General features: G+C 37.7%; 1 protein-coding gene across 6 annotated transcripts in view; it reads left to right on the forward strand.

The window, feature by feature from the left end:
- Window positions 1-15,230, forward strand: part of NDST4 (N-deacetylase and N-sulfotransferase 4) — a 149,601-nt gene that overhangs the window by 9,337 nt on the left and 125,034 nt on the right. For 4 of the 6 annotated variants that reach the window (XR_008577071.1, XR_008577074.1, XM_054825141.1 and 1 more), the window contains exon 2: window positions 9,535-9,611. The exons of 1 other annotated variant lie outside the window; for it this stretch is intronic. The gene's annotated coding sequence lies outside the window, so the exon portion shown is untranslated. The remainder of the gene's footprint in view (window positions 1-9,534; window positions 9,612-15,230) is intronic. One more of the 6 variants, XR_008577072.1, reaches the window with a different exon arrangement.

A 15,230-nucleotide genomic window follows, 5' to 3' on the forward strand; every position in this document is an offset into this window, starting at 1 on the left:
GGTCTCCTCAGCGACCGCCGGGTCTCTCCGCTCCCCCTGAGGCTTCCCCGGTTCTTGCCGGCACCGGAGCTGCTCGCCTCGCCGATGAATCAGCTGCAGGTGCAAAGATAGGTAAAACCTTTTGAGCCTGAAAAGATAAAGCTGCAGTGATTATTTCTAAATAATACAGCAGTGCGGCCCGCTTTTAAGAAATGTTACCAACCGAATAAGGACGATGGCGTACTAAAAGAAGCAACGTGGGGATAGGTCAAAAATTAATGAGGGTTACTTCAAAAAGGAGACCAATGGTAAAAGAGAAACAATAACAGTGATGATGACTAACTTGGGGGAACTGTTTATCTGATCTCTCAAGTTCTGTTATCTGAATCCAAATCCTGATGACCCGTACCCGTTTCCCAGTACCTGTTTTTATTCCACACAGTCTTGGCTATCTACACCCGACTCTTAATATGCTGCTTATTCTGAAAAGCAGCATCAGAATTTACATTTACTGTTGTCCTCAGAAGACTGAAGTGACTTTCATCATTCCCTAGTTCCTTTACAAAAGGCTCGAATTTGCTTGTTTTATGAAGATCATATATAAGAAGCACACTTTATCCTCTAATGGGACAGATAGATTTTTTTTTTTCCCCCTCACTTTTCCACTGATACCTGTCTCTGAAATATTTTATTCTAGAAACATCGTTTTCCCCATCACACTAAATTTTTTTTGTAGGCAAGTTTTCTATCACTTCTAAAACTTTGTCGTAGTCCCTTGCCAACACGCAGGTTCTGAAAACCAGCCATTTTTCTATTGCCTTTGTTGGTCACACCTACGTTCAGTCTTGACTCTGTCAGAGCATGGTATGTACTTGAGTACCTGACTGTGCTCGGCCACCTACATCCCAAACACCACAAGCATCATTATGGACTTGTGCAAAGACACTGAATTGAGCAAAGCTCGAGAACAGGATCCATTTTGACAAAACCCCAAAATTTGTTGGCTGTCACGGCCTGACGTCAGAACCAGGATGATTGGAATCATCCCTCGCTGAGGGCACATGTTTGCCAGAAAGGTGCCCCGTGCCAGCCCACAGTTACTCTCTACTTTCTCTTCTCTGACAATGGCCATTTTTTTCTGTGACTTTCCTTCTATCTAGGGTATTTATGAATTTGCCCTATGTGGAATACAAATTTTTTTTTCAAGCATTCTGTGAATTATCTGGTGTGGTGGGCACGCTGACACTGGCTGAGTCTTTGAGATCTTACTTTTATAGCATTGGCAATATCACTTTTCAAACTGTTTCAGCTTTATTAAATCCCGGCTATATATTTAAAATCATATTTCCTAGAGCATTATGTCAGAACATTATTAGTAATAGCAAGATTTTGAATCTTCCCACCTGTAACCTTACCCATATAATCTGCAAATCACAATCATCTCTGGTTAAAGTGTGGTAAGTGGTGACCGATTGCAAAAGAATTGATAATCCACTCCCAGAAAAACAAAAAGTCTTCACGCAGCAAAAAGTCTCATAGCTTTAATAGAAAAAGATTGTGGGGCTTAATAGTGTTTTGCACCCTGCAAAACTTGGCATGTTTTGTACTCTGTGTTTTGCAGTGCTTTGCACATTGAGGAAAAGCAAAATTATTACCCGTTTCCATAAGTTCCATCTTGAAAATTGGTAATAGAAAGACTAAACAGGATTAAATAGGCCAAACTAAAACTGAGAGAACTGTGCTATGTGAAGGTGAGAAAAATTAGACCCAATTTTGAAGGAAAGATTTACCAAACTTTCAATCAATTCTTTTCACGGCAATTATGAGCATAGTTTTTATGAATGTCTTTAAGATTAGTTTTCCTCAAAAGGACCATCCCATTTCTTTGGAGATAAAGCTGATGGGATTAAGAATAAATCCACTACTGTGAATAATGCATCATATGATGAGTTATATCGGTTGAGTCTGAGTAACCTCTCTGTTAGAGGTAAGTTTAGCACAGGAAATACTGCCTACCCACTTTGCAGAATCAAGTTCAGTTACATTAAATTTAATGTGTTACAGCAGAAGACATCAGGCATGGCTTTTCCAGCAAAACTTGAAAAAGAAGATTGCAATTTATGAATGTTTCACATAAGTCAAATTAATTCTAGCATTAAGAACCAAATTTTTGTCGGTATGATGTACAATAGATTTCAGCCTGCACCGCGTTGAGTATTCACACATGCAAGGAAACACTCCGTTAGTCAGCTCCCAGTCGGCCTCTTGCTTATTCCTGTGTTATAGTATTTTTAACAGCATATTTCTAAGTACAGTTTTTTCTCAGCATTCGGAACATCACAATTTGCAAACAAAGCAGGAGTTTAGGGGTTAATAATAACTGGAGGAAAAGGTACGCTCATTGTAATTGTTTAAGGTGAAACAAATCCACATTTATCATATGTTGGTGCTGAAACCTTATTTAGGTGCCTTATAGAATTAATAATATATAAATTTATAATTTATACTTATATATAAAAGTATATAAAATATATAAATTTATAATTCACAGTATATAATTATGTAATAAATTTTTAGCTTCTGAAAGGAAGAGTTCATTTACATTATTACTAGGTGCCTCCGAAATTTGAACATTAGCCTGATCTATTTTGACTCAAATTATTTACAGTATTAATAGATGGCAGCATGTATCTCCTGTGATATGAAATATAGGGAAGGATCTAGCACACATGAAACTGATTTTGTTTAATTCATACAAGCATATACATCTCAGGAATGGGTTTAAGATTTTCTTAATCTAATTTTATATTGCTTCTTCCCATTTTATTGGATTACTGTGCTCAAGGGGCCACAGCCCAATGAAAAGTGGTTCTGTTTTGTTCATGGCATTTCAGGCTTAGGGCCAAATGGAGCTACACAGGTGTAAATAAAGAGCAGATTTTTTTTCCGCAATGTCCCTTGTACATGACTTGAAGCTTAACTCGTAAATAAGAGTAAGGAAAAAGCGGACTGAGTTATTGCCTTATTTAATTCCCCAAGTGACTACTCTATTGTTTAATTACATTTATGTAATTGCAGAACCTGGGAAAAGGCTTAAACTTAGTCCATTTGACTGGAGTTTGTACTCTTAAATTTAGATCACTGACTTGTTAAATACATCCTGTAGTTCTATGGTCAGGAACTGACTGTTACCTATTTGACATTATAATTATTCCTGTCATTTAGCTTACAGCTTTGAACTGAGCATTTCAGAACGATACCTGCTGAGACATCTTTTTCTTAACCAAGTACTTAGTTTAGAAGGTCCACAGTATTACTGAGATATGACCCAGCAATTAAGTTCTGACAATATACATACTGGAAGCCCTTGGCTTATCTTCAGCAGAGGCAGCAGAAGAATGCCAAGCTCTGAGTTTGTGGCACTGCAGAGCCACAAACCATTTGCATGTTCCTAAAGACACCAAAGGTTTAATATGAAGTAGCTTGATAAGATTGGCTCTTTCCTCAGGTTTCTCTCAGTCAAATAATGCATCACATATTAGGCTGCTTTCGGTAGGCAGCCTTTGTAACGATACCCCTTTACCTTCGTTTTCAACAAGTTTATGAAAAACAGCATGGAAATGGTCAGGATCTTAATTTCCTTCCAGTGTTTGTCAATACAGATAACACAGCCACATTTGTTGTTGAAGTCAGCACAACCGAGGTGGAGTTTTCACCCCTAACACTGATAAACTGCATCATGGTGGTAGGTAGGACGCACAGTATAAATTGACTCCCTCTTGCACATCTAGGAACATAGGGGCATCATCTGCATAACAGATACTCACAAATATTAGAGGAATTCTAATACACAGGTCTTCCGCTCTTCTATCTTGTTACTTTTCTAATGGGATCATCTCTTCTGGAGCACAAGAAATTTCAAATAATTTCAAACCAGAAGCACTAAAATCTACCAAGAAAGCTACTTGTTTGAGAATTTGCATCAATTGCTACCACCTAAAAGAAAACAAAGGAGGGAAGAAAAGGCAAGCATACTTGACAATCCATTTCCTTGGACGGGTTGAATAGTAAATGTCTTTTTTAGTTTTTGCTTCATAACTACATAGAAGTTTTCAATTTCAGAGAACTGCTACTGTTTTTATTGAAAAAAAGAAGTTTAAGACCCATCATTCTACATCTCTGAGCAATGTATCCTTGTGCCAGGTTCTGTCAAAACAAAAGAAGGAAAATATTCTTGTATTTTAGAATTTGCTCATTAAACATAATTATGAGACAGCAGACTCTGAACTTGAGCTTTAGAGGAAGCAGAAATGGCTTCAACAACACCCACTGCAGCAATTTTGCTCCATGGGTATTAATGCAGACAACATGAAAAAAACGTTTAAAAGTTCAGAACTGAACTTTTCTTGCCAAAAGAAGTAATTTAACTGTGAGAGCAATTCATCGCATTTTCAAAACTGGATCCTGGTCTCTATAGTGGAAAAACACTATCAATGTATTCTTTAGCCGATAGGATGCAGTTTGCTTTTTAAAATGTAAACTCCAGCCAGTCTCTACTGAACAGGTACCTGGACTGCCTGGCATAAAAACATATTAACTGGCTGTAATGCAAGACATCTTCATCTTCATGCAAACTGTTAATATTTAATTTAGGCATGCATGGTGAGCAAATATGTAACTGTATTAATTCCTTTGCAGTCTTCTGATGTATACAGCAGCTGTGTGATTTGATTTGAATTGATTTTGCTGCTAACTCTGGTGACCTCCAATAAAAAATTGTTGCATTCACCACAAAGTGATTTATGATGGCAGGACTCTCTATTATATAAATACTTTCCAATGCATTAGTCAGAAATCCACTATCTTACTTCATTAAACCAACAAATATAATCAATTCTTATCTGATTTACAGGTTTTTATGCATGGAAAAAAAGATTCTACCTGTATGCCAAAGGGAGTTAAAAAGTAGATCATGTAATACGAAATGTCACTGCCTCAGTGTGTTAAGTGCCACTAATCAAAATCAGAGTCCGTGTTCAAGATTTGAGCTCTGATCAAACTCTGGGTTGCACATTAGAATAATTAAATGCAATACTTTGGCACTTACAGATAAACACACCTATGCATGTTTTGTTAATAAATAGTGCTGAGCATTAACGCTGTGCCATTTTGTAGTTAAATAGCCACCTAGCTTAGTAACAATGGAAAACTAAAGGCCTGGCTTAAATATGAGCGTTGTACAAATGACATTAGGAGACAAAGTCTTTACTAACAATACAGTAGCAATGTGCCTCTTGTTTTGAAACATCTTCTACTATCTGCCTACACATGCATGCTGATATGAGCATATTAAAATATTATGCACAGGAATCACTTCAATAATATCTGAAATGCAGCTATAGAACTTGCTTCCTATACATATGGAGACAGAGAATAACATATTTTTGGAAGAAATGCATTTTTTTATTTAAAAGGTTAGATGTGCTACTGAATCTATGGCTCCTTATTACAACACAGAGTCAATAGAGAGAGCTGTCATCCAACTACTGTGCGATCCATCGATAATTCTGCCAGAGCCACTAAACACTACTTTACCTGTAGTGTCCCTCTGGCCCATTTATTTGGATAATAATTTTGAAGTAAAACTTAGGGAGGAGGGGTGTGTATTTGTTGATTTTTTTCAACATTGATCCTAGCCCCTTGTGTTTAAAATGTGGGGAATAATTAAGGTTTTAAAATCCTAAAGCAGAAACTGAAAATGATTCTGGTTTTTGTGCACAATTTACTTATTGAGATACTGTAAAGAGGTGAGTAGGAGAGGAATAGTTTCCTAATGTGTCCTCTTCTTCTGGCAGCTATGCTTTACAAAGAAATGAGTGAAATCATCGTAGCCCTCTGGAGATGACCTGCAGGTTCATCAGTTGGAAGGAGGTTCTTGAGGAGTAGCTTCAGCATGACTAAACTCAGCATCTCCTGTACTTTGGATAGCTTTTGGTAACTGTGCACTGGCCAGTCTTATTTCAGGGCACTTCTTCTTTAGTATGTTGGCTGTGTTGAATTCCTTTAGACAGTCAGCCAAATACCATGTTACTGCAGTACTCAGCTCATGCTCGCATCTCTCCGAGATACACAGCACAGGCACATCCTCGCTGTAACCTTGCGCTGTCTAGAAAGCCTAGACAACCTGCATAGGCTCTGAATGCTAATGCAAGGGCCCTCTACCCAAACACAGGGCACTGTAAAGTCTAAGTCCTTTTTAAGATTCAATGCAAAGATGAATGATTAATAGCAAATACAAGTCACGCTCAAGATTCTGCCGATGCACCTACAGCCCCCCACTCTCCCGTACTGAGCATGGCCACGATGTGGGAAAGGGTCTTGCCTGATGCTGCAAAGGGGCTGCATTTCTGTAACATTAATTGCATATTTGCAAAGAGTACAGCACGTAAAACCGTGTCTAAGTCTAGCAGAGTGAGCAGCTGCTGGCTGTACACATACCTGTATCAGGCTCAGCAGGAATCACCTACTTGACTTCCAGCAACAAAAAACATTCAGCCATCAACATCTGAGCTAAAGGAACAGCTCACGTAACTACCAATTGCTACAATTCCTGTTCATTGTTGGCACAGGTTAGACATCAGTGGGAGACTATTATCAACACACTATTAGCATTTGCTAGACAAGTTATTTTTGAGCATTTAGAGCTCGCAACACTTCGAGTTCCACGGTGGGGTTTGTTCTGTCATGAACTGTGGGACCCTACGCAGCTACCTGCAATATCATGGGACAGCCACAGGAAGGAATCTGTGTCTCTTTCAGCCCCTCGAGCTACGGCAGTAACTCTGCGAGCTGTCAGGAAATAACAAGCCCCTCTCTTCCTCTGAAGCAAAACATCTGATCTTGATCACAAAGTCTGTGCCCTACACTACTAATAGAAAATCCAGGAAATATTTGATAGCTGGGAAGGAATAAAACCAGAACTCTTTGTGGTTATTTAAGAACTGTGCCTTCGGTTTCTGTTCTGTCTTCCTATGATGCATCAACAGGAGGGAAAGGATAAAAATATTTGTATCAAAGGATTTTTCTTTTCAGAAAGGGTGCATTATTGTCCTTACTAAAGGAATTCAAAGTGGTTTTGATTCATCTAGACAGTTCAAGGATATGTACACCTAAGACACCTATGGACTTTTTCCGGCTGGTATATTTTTATGAGCTGGTAAAATGTTAGTGTATCTTCCAGGAGTTCCTAAACACTAAACTGCTGTTTCTGGAATTGGAGTTTCTTTCATATATAGTAGAAGAGGCTCTTTGCTGATGTTCCACTAATTCCAAGGTACCTACGGAATTCCATTGCAATATACTACGAAACCATCTTCATAACGATACAGTTAAGAAAGACACCAGATGAATACATAGACAAAACCTGACTTACACAACCAGAATCCCTTGTAAGGAGATATTTCTCCTAGGCAAAGAGATTATTCAGCCTGATGCATTGTCAGAGGATTTTCCTGTGAGATGTATTATTTTTATGTTAACTTCATGTACAACAGTGTATATAATACATAGGTCAAAATTATTTGTTTCATCTTTTCTTCTGTGTGTGTCTGTCCTTTTGACCCCCATTGAGCCGTGGCACTATAGATTCCGCATTCTGCAATGTCACACAGTAGGTGTTGAGGTGGGACAGAGATCAATGACGCTCTCTTGATTACAAGGCACTTGAGGAGTGGATCAGGTGAGAGTGCAGTTTTGTAAGGGCTGACATCTGCAGAGATATCAAGTCAGAACAGGAATTTACTCTTAATTTGGCATTCCCAACTTTGCAATTTAGTCCAATTGCTGAATGGTTAAAATGAAAAGCATTGACATAAATAGTCCCCAAGACTCTTTCAGCTGAGGCTGACCAGCTGTTTCAAACATAGCTGCTCATGGGCAGAGGGTAAAGAAAAAGGAGGTTTTTAACTGCCACAAAAAGGCCTGATTGTTGTTCATCTGGCTTTATATTTCGCTGATGAAAATCTGTACTTGGGAGTAAAAAGTACTGCACGAGCTAAATACATGACACTTGGCTGCCTTTGTAATGGCAGTGGTGGATGGGAATTAGACTTGGGTTACACAAATCCTGTTTTGACCTGAGTCCATTTTTGGCTCTGCGTGTGCTGCAAAATGGAACTTGCAAAAAATAAATCGTCAAAAGATCTTGTTGGTTACAGAAAAAAAAAAAAAAGAGTTTGTATGTGTTTTCGATAAGACAAAGGCTTATTTCAAAGGTCTCACTGATCTCATCACTGACAGCCCAGTAATAGGTATCTTTAGGTATCTTTACCACTGCCTAATCTTTACAGGGTAGGTAAGCCGCTTAAGCACGTACTTAAAACACCCTAGCAAAATAATGCAATAAAATGGGTAGTAGTTTGACATCAGTTGCGAAAAAGCAAGTATTCATTGTGGGATGATGTGGGTAGCTCACATTAGCAGGCATAGTCCTATTACAGAGAAAGAAATGATATTTTGAAATTATAATCCACATGCCTTCTTCAAAGCAAATAGTCAGGGGTACGAAGACAGTATCCCGATGACTAACAAACCTCCTATTACTGCAGCAGGCCTTGTATTTAGATGTTTGGCTAAAAAGATGAAATGATCACCTCATTTGGTGGAGTTTTTTTGAGCACAGCACACACAAAAAAAAAATCACACAGAACAAACTTATTGGTGGCCTAAGAGTAAATTGTAGGTGAGCCTTGTTTAAATGATATTTTGCTATGTGAAATGTATGTTTCTAGGTACTGCCTGTAGATTTTTCTTTCAAACGTCTTTTCTCCACCTTTTCTATTTTCTACAAATGATTTTGTCCTCAGAATGAAGTGAGACCATTTATCTATTAGTTTCAGGCTTATCACATGAAATGAAGCACCAGAATGCTCAGTAATTAGAAATCACCTCACCCTGGAAAATGGGATAATGACAGAGTCCTTGAAATCAATGAAGGTTAAAGCTGCGTGTTTATAGTAATGTTTCTATAAACCCAAGATAAGATGTTGATTAGGATATTATATCAGCTACATAACAATTAAAAGTTATATTTAATCCTGTAGGGACAGTTTATTTTGAGCATTGCATGACCTCACTAACATATCCAGCAAATAAACCCCCTACTTTGATGCCAAAGATAACAAGTACTGTACTTAGTTCAAACTTGTCCTATGTCCACACACTTCTCACAGCTAATTGTTCAGGGACATTAACTACATGTGAGGTGTTCCTGAAAACAAATAACAGCCTGCAGAAAATCGACGAGCCCAGAGTTTTTTTCTAATAGGAACGTATGGAAGAGCCATATGTCAGCCAAAGCACAGACAAAAGTTCCCAAGATGATAGCTACAGATTGTACGTAGGTCAGTTTGGGATCTATTGATTTTTAATACAAATAGATCTGTTCTCCCCTTGTCCTGTCAGACTGAGAGGCCGCTTAATACATTTTTAATAAAGAACTACTTCAAAATTTAGAGGAATCTGGCCAACTACTTTTCTTTCTGTTACTTTATACAGCACTAAAGACAACTTCCATCTGGAGCATCTCAAAGTTTTTTCCTTCAAGTCAGATCCCAAAGAGGTAATAATTCTAGGTAAGAAAACTTATCATTCTTTTGATTATAACAAATATCAGTTCTACATTTTCCTGAACAACAGAATGTTTGTTACCAGTTTTCCACATCTGGTGCCAACCTATCTAGATAAATGGGAAAAAAAAAAAAAAAAGTTGAACAGAGTGTTCTTTATAAGAGCGTTATATTTTTTTTCTTGCCCTTGATCTGTTCTTTTAGATCAGCTCTCCCCACTTTGTGCTTCCTTTTAGTATTATGGACACAATTTCTGCAGACAAGAGTGTGAGGTGGTGGCAGGTTTTTGTTAATATGTGGGTATGATTCCACTGCAATAGAGAGGTCACTTCAGAGTCTCCTGCAAAGCCATGCTTCTAAATATCCTATCAGATCTTCCCCTTCTTTGGCTCCAAGGTTAACGTAGTATACGTGGATAAGAAGAAATATTCTTGATCTTTTTCTCATGGTTTCCCATTATTAAGAAATTACAGCATTCGGAAATATGGTGGTTTAAGTTCCGCTTTTAACAGGAGTTTTGTATTTATTTTATGATTTTGCTTTCACGTAAGGATTCTTGGATCAGAGCCTCCTTTGTTTTGATCTCACAAGCAATTAGGTTCTCCAAAATGATATACAGAACTTCACATTTACCACTGAGCAAGAGTGTTCATGCAGGCAGTACCTAATGCAATGTAAACCTACACTCTAATTTCTGTTTGTGTTCCTGCAGTTAAACCTTAAATGTACCTTTAAAATGTTACAAAAAATCAGATTTGCTTAAAGTTTGTTGCATGCTATTTATAATTAGTTAAAGATTTTGGGGGAGGGGGACTTGTTTTACTACTCTTCAGGACCTACAAGCATTTGGGTTTTTGCAACACGATCTGTTTTCCTGGTCAACAACTGGAACATAAAATTATGGGGGGGGGAATCTGACCTTCTCTAAACAATGTAATTTTAGTCCCTTTAAATCAGATCTACCTTCCATTACATCCTCACAGCACTGTCAGCATGTACACGAATAGGATGATGAGTTCTGAATCCTTCTGAGAAGTCAAAGTCCACAAATTTGCACTAGATCTTCCTTTGCCCTAGTTATCTTTTGTCTTTAAATTTGCTGTCAAAAAGAATGTGTGAACTATAGAATTTGATATATTATTTTTCACTTTTGGCTGCATTCAACTTTTAAAGTTGATGCCCTGATCTGATTTTTGTGGTTGTGATTCATTTTGATGACTGAAAAGAAAATCACCAGAGAATCGCATTGTATTGCCCCATCTCTTCATGAACAAAAATAATGCTGCTCTAAAAAGTTCAAAAGTTAAAAGGACCAAGGGTTTTGAGTTTAAATAGTCCATATTGGCCAGTCAAGGACTTCTTCCTGGCAATGATGTGGAGGTGCCCGGTTATCGAGGCAACAGAGGCCACGAGCCCATAATTGTTGGGGACCCTCTCCCCACATGCACATCTGTGGGTCCAGCCACCCGGAGCGCCGAGCTGGCCCCAAGCCCTGCAGCCAATTCTCCGGCACGGCGAGATGTGCTCCAGGCCCTGAGACAGAAATAGCTGCAAGAAAAATCTACTAATGCCTAGGAAATACTTTAAGTTTTGGACAGTCGATTCAGCAAATGGACAAGCATCCTGATGTGTAGGCACCATTCCAAAGTACATCCAACTGAGCAGTGAATAAACATTGTGAAGTCTGAGGTTTTATAAACCTTGCCCATAATTTGCAAAAAAATTAGTTGGTTTATACACACATTTTCCTGAAACTTAAACATACGTTAATTACACAAATCAAGCATGATTCAGATTTAAATAAATAAATAAATAGCTAACCAAGCAAAAATCCTCCAGAAATAAAGATTTTTGCAACTGAAGTGCTATTGTGTTGAACTTCAAGCCAAAATTTCAAGCCCTGGGTTAAGCAAAAGCCAGTTCCGGAAAGTCAGGCTGATGTGGTGGTAGTCTAGGCAATAAGGTTACAGTTCTGACTGGTGCAGGAATCAAAAAGACCACTTGGTAAAATTTAGAGGGTATTTCAACTGCTTTTGAGCTCACTTAGGAAAACCAAGCTATTTCCTTAGATAAATTAGACCAGCTTTAAACCTCTAAAAGAATCTACCTGACCTTTCTCCATCCTGATAAAAAAGTCCCTGGGTTACATTTGCAAATTACATTAAGTTTTCTAATTAAACGTTATAGCGAGTCATTTCTATATAAACTTGGCAGAACTTTTAACTCTCAGGGCAAGTAAAGCATTAGAACCAACAAACCAGGTAAGGGTTGAGTCAACAACCTTAAATGCTGCAGATCTATAAGTTACCGAACCCGTTAGATGAGAACATACTATAGACTAATCTTTATGAAAAATGCTAGATGATAATTCTTTCCAGCTCAGCATAACTCTGTTATTATGCCTTGTTTATGATTTTTAAGCCAGGGCTCATCTGTGTTTCTAAAGTGAATGTAACAACACTTGCAGCTAGACATAGGGAAACTTTCTACATGGTGTATGCTTCTGTGCCAGAGACTAAATAACCAAACGTTCCTTTCTCAAACATACTGTGTGGAAGGTTATATTGTTTAAACAACAGCTTTAGACCCAGACAGATAAAATCAAAATAAAACACATTTGTTATTTTTTTCCTCTTAGCCTTAGTATCTGGGTAATAATAGGATTCATTCTCTCAAATGAGTCAATGCAGCAGGCTTGTTCCTTGTGGTTTTTTCTGCTTTTGTTGGGTGGTAAATTGGCAGCATCAATTGTATTAGTGTTTCTGTCAGCACCCACATGAAATATGTTTCTTTATGGAAGAAATCACATTCCAGCCTACTCTGGACATCTAAATTTGTATCTTTCATCACATCCAGATTGAAATCCAGCTACCACCTGGATTCCTGTAGGGTTTACTTAGTGAAATGCTCAGAATATTTCTGTTCCAAATATCAAATTAAAAATTAACTGAAGTTTATATTTAGGCAGAACAGCCAGTAAACTGCAGACACTTTCCTCTTTTGCTTCTATCTATCTGCTTTTTGGTAGTGTTAGAGCAAAGTCCCATAATCCAAGTCAGAATTTGGTACGTCCTGTGCTTTTGGTGTTACTTTAAGCTGTGTTTATTTCCCCTTGTTTTATACGAGTTTAGAATGCCTTAGTAGTACTGCAGCCTTCTGCACTGTTTTCCATGTCCTGTCAAATTTCAAAATGGATACATGAATCTCAACAAGGTCTTCTGGGATTTTCCTATGTATTGACTGGAGATTTTAGGACTAGAATTCCAGCTGAGGATTAAATTTCCTGATGTCCCTATAGTCTCTGTTCTGGCTTATTGCCTCATTCTAGGGAAAAATAAACTGGCTTTATGGGCAGAGGACCTCACGGAAGAGGAACAGGTTCCTGTTTGATCTCTGGCCCTCGAACCTCTGTGAGTGTTCCTGGATACAGCTGGTTCTACAAACCAGAAACTAAATATAGTTTAGGTGTAGCCCTGTGGTCTGTGCAGAAAAGTGTTCAAAATTTAGATCTGCAGCAGACAATATGTGGGCTTCATTTCTCCAGAAATCTAGACAGCAAACTTACTAGAAAATTCCTCATCAATTAATTTTCAGTACTACCTTGTTCTTGGTGGGGAGGAAACTGCAGGATGACTCCATCTTTCTGGTTGCCACATTCTTTCCCTTCTTGATAAAAGTGAAGTCAGTAACTATGCTTCCAGAAATACAGATTTTTTTCTTTTTAAGTTATTCATATGCTGCTGAATGATTCTTGTTTCTAATTTTACTCAGATGATCTGACTGGTTTTATTTTTCTTATCTTTTATTATTATGGCTAGAACATAAACATCACAAAACTAATTCAAGCATTTTGGGCAAGATACATTTTTTTCTCTTCTGGCAAATAGTCGTGGTTTCTGCTAAAACAGAGTAAAACTGAAACGATGTCATCCAATCACTTTGAAAAATACTGTATATCTTCTTTTAGAGTACAATCGTGTTTATGGATCTACAAGCAACAGGAACCATTATGACAAAATTGTATTAACTCCAGTGTAACATGCTAATTTAGCACTGAGATCAATAGCTTCAGTAAAGTGCACCTTCGCAAAAATAATCAGATTCAGAGACATTAAGCAATGGGGAAGTTACTTTATCATTCTGCAAGTAAGTAAAAAAAAAAAAATAATTAATTGGAGTCTTAAAAGTACATGCAATAGTTTGCATCTGAGTTTTGCAAGCTCCAGATTTTAGCCATACTTCTTGCTTTGGCTTTGTGTTCTTTAATAAAGAACATGGTGGGATCAGATTTCATCTCTTTCTGTAGGTAACTAGTTATGCTCAGACCCTGCTCTTTGGGCTTTAGGAAGCAAATAGATGCCATATACACCAATACAGTAGTCTGAGGTCTACATTTTGCATTTCACCACAGGGCATTACTGATTTTTATTCTGCTGTATTGAAGATTTCTGTTTCATTGCGGATGCCATTTATTCTTCAACTTGAGCAAAGTTATCTCATTTATCCGATATAGCCACAGTCATTAACCACAATTATATAAAGACTCCCAAATCAACTCCAAAAAGAAACTATTGCTGCATATGGTTTGTTTGCTGATTTTTTTTAGGTTTTTTTTTTTTTTTAGTTTTTTGTGAGACGTGACACTATGAAAGCTCTTTGATTCAGGCCAGGCAAAGCCACAACAGAATTGAAGCTAAGGTGTAAATTCTGTTCTTGTGAAACTCTACAACCCTATTAAAATTCTGGCTGAAAGACAAAATTAAGCACATGCTTACCTTTAAACATTTAAGTAAACTTGTTTTGTTGAACTGAGGTCTAAAGCTCCCTACGTACAATGGGCAACATAATTTAACTTTAAACTCATAATCACTGTGAATGAGCTAATGCAGAAATCAATGGTAAAACCTAATGGAAAGCGAGAACATTTGAAGTTTCATTTTTTCTTTTGTTTCCTTTGAATATAATTATGCCCTTTTAGTACTGTTTTTCCTCAGTCCTCTCCGCCTACTATGTCATAATTATAAACCCACATTTTAGAACACTAATTAAGAACATATTCACAGCAAGAATAGTGGATGGGTGGACACAGAGAAAGTGTTCAAGCACCAGAGAACAAATTAATACCCACAAAAAAAGAAACAAAAACAGGAGGGAGAAAAGGAAAGAGAAAGAAAAAAAGATAGCTTGCTATGTGCCAGTAAATAAAGGTAAACTGAAAATCACATTCTCGGGTGTATATCTGTAGACTTTCTGTCAGCATTGCACCAATATTACTGTCATGTGATTGAACATTACATATATTTCTTGACGTTTAGAAAATTTTATGTAAGCATCTAGGAAACAAATTAAGCAACACCTCTGAGCTTCATCCATAAAAGTGCTGTTGTATCTGGTTTTGCAGAATAATAGGGTATTAAAGTATCCCTGGAAATGCCTGTTTACCTGCTAAATGGATGTGCACAGTCCTAAGTGTAGATACAAATCCTCCGGTAGCAGCTTTTTAGGTGGCGTTCAATAACAACACAGTGTGGCTAGGCAGAAGCCCGGTTGCATCGAGGAGCTTGAACTGATGCAGGAGACTGACTACAATTTCCCTGTCTTCAGGTCAAGAACCAACATGTCTAG

Source organism: Grus americana, chromosome 4 (assembly GCF_028858705.1).
Source record: "Grus americana isolate bGruAme1 chromosome 4, bGruAme1.mat, whole genome shotgun sequence".
NCBI lineage: Eukaryota > Metazoa > Chordata > Aves > Gruiformes > Gruidae > Grus > Grus americana.